The 2,379-nt window shown below is 44.0% G+C and overlaps 1 non-coding gene across 1 annotated transcript; it reads right to left on the bottom strand.

Moving 5' to 3' along the window:
• Positions 1 to 1,834: 1,834 nt before the first annotated feature.
• LOC115873421 lies at positions 1,835 to 1,968 on the bottom strand. Its single transcript, XR_004048418.1, has one exon. It is a non-coding gene; the product is annotated as a small Cajal body-specific RNA 21 (non-coding RNA).
• Positions 1,969 to 2,379: the final 411 nt, after the last annotated feature.

Genomic DNA, 2,379 nt, shown 5'->3' with positions numbered 1-2,379 from the left:
GGAGGGGGGTGGGGGGGTGGGGTAGAGAAACAAGAGTGGAAATGGCACAACCAGAACAAAACTAAAAGAATGCTGACATGATAAGGTCACTGAACAGCTTGTATAGAAATTGTCAAATCAGGACCCAATTTACCGTGTAAACTTCCACTGAAAACATAATAAAATATTTATTAATAAAAAGGCCAGACAGTGGCTATGTGAAAAATGATCTTTTCATGATTTATCCCGCAATATCACCTCTCCTTGGGGCTCTGCACCCTGTGCTCTAGACTCTCTTGAATGTTTCTTGGAAAAATTCCTGCCTCTAAACATTTGCTCATCTACCCCTGGTTCATTTCTTCTCCAGGTCCACCCACATCCATCTTTCAAAGACCCTTACAAGACACAGCTTTACCACCAGCTCCCCATGCCGGAGACATGGGAGCTGCACTCTCCAGATCTTCTTCCATCGTCTCTGTACCACAGACCCGCAGAACTGCATAGTAACGCCCATGCTTTTTATTGAATGGTTGATCCGCTGACCAGCTCGATTTTATGCCTTAATTTCTTTTCCTCAACTTTTAAAGAATAAATGTTTGCTGTTAGGTGCCATCAAGTCAGTTACAATTTATAGCAACATGATGTACAACAGATTGAAAGGCTGCCCAGTTGTACACTATCCTCACAATCACTGCTGTTTCAGCCCATTGTTGCAACCAATGTGTTAACCCTTGGAGGTGTTCCTCTTTTTATGTTGATCTTCTACTTCATCAAACACTATGGCCTCCTCCAGGGACCAGCCTTTCCTAATAACATGTCCAAATAACATGAGACAAGTCTCACCATCCTTGCTTCTAAGGAGCATCCAGGTTGCACTTCATCTTCCTGAAAAGATGGTGGGATGTGAAATTAGCCATTGAAAATGAGCCCATGGAACAAAGCTCTACTCCAACACACACAGGGGATGACCAAACGTTAGGGTTGACTCAACCACAGCACATTTATTTTGTGACTAGATGTGTTAGGGAAACTGCAGTGATGAGCCTTTTTGCCTACTGGGTTGCAGCACCTCAATCTGTCACAAGAACTTCAAACTCCAACCTTCAGGAGCAAACTCACCTAGCTAAGAAACAAAGCAAACAATGCCAAAATCTCTTGAGCTAGTTAAGGTTTACTGTGCCAACTTGGCCGATAAACACATGTAGGATTAACTGAAGGGCCAAGAGATAAATGGCTCGTTGAGCCTCGCCTTTCTAGTTCTCGGGTCTCTTGCTTTCTGATGGTGGGACCAGGGTGCAGCTGCCTTAGCCAGTTCCCTGCTTCAGTTGGCAAGGCTCACTTCCTGCAAGACATCCCTGAGGAGAAACCACATTGACCCACCCCGATGCAGCCCTGGGTACTGGAGCACCCGTGTGGAGACCCCTGCCAGTGCTGAGATGCTTATACAATCACTGATTCGGCTTTCCTCCTGCAGTTCACATCATTGCATGTGTTCTGTGAGATTGAAGAAGACTTTGTAGATTGGTGTCAGACATATGAGCTAATGTTGGACTTATGGGCTTGGACAGCACTGGGTTGGGATGGTTTCTTAGTGTACACTTATTCTTTATGTAAACTCTCTCTTATACATATGACTTTCCGTGGATTTGTTTCCCTAGTTTACCCAGACTAACTCATCCCTTTTCCAGAAAACTCAGTTACAGCCATGTACCAACATTGCGTCATAATCTTGCTGCAAAAGAAGACTTCTCTTCACACACACACACACACACACACACACACACACACTTCCTCCATCATCTGTCAGCTCTTCATCCTGTTCGCCAGCTCCCCTACTACATTAAGGTGCTCTAAAAAGAGTGAGGCGGGGACAGCCTTGATGAGGCTCCTCTCTTGAACACCTCTCCCGTGGGGACGAAGCCTGGACTTTATACTCTAGGCTCTTTTGAGATGAGGTGGAGGAGGCTCAGCCCACTGCCCAGGAAACCGTTCAACAAGAAGGACTTCTGTAATCAATTCAAAGTGAATTCTTGATAGTGCATTGTGTAGGTAAAGGGAATGTTAACGCATCCTTGCGCACAAGGAAAAGAGAAAAGATATGTTAAGTTAATGTCCTGAGATGTTTGGCTGTTTGTCTTGACTGATAGCTATGGAGAGTGATGAGTGGGTCCTAGAACAAAGACCTAAATTCATTAAAGTTTATCAGAAGTCTCTTTGCACTTTTTATCAAGGAATGTATTTGTTTCTTCCTAGAATGAGGTTGTAAATTAAATCAGACCTTGAAGAGATTTGGAACATTGTTACTTGAGCATTGTTACAATCCTCCTTTCTGTCTATGCTTCACAGTTGCAAAGGAGTTACCAAGGCCAGATATGAAGCAGTGATTCGTTTTTGTGTGTG

Source organism: Echinops telfairi, unplaced genomic scaffold, assembly GCF_000313985.2.
Source record: "Echinops telfairi isolate 266 unplaced genomic scaffold, ASM31398v2 ScPeMD7_7468;HRSCAF=8506_0, whole genome shotgun sequence".
Taxonomy (NCBI): Eukaryota; Metazoa; Chordata; class Mammalia; order Afrosoricida; family Tenrecidae; genus Echinops; species Echinops telfairi.
The sequence above is the reverse complement of the archived record's forward strand: the minus strand, read 5'-3'. Positions and strand labels throughout refer to the sequence as shown.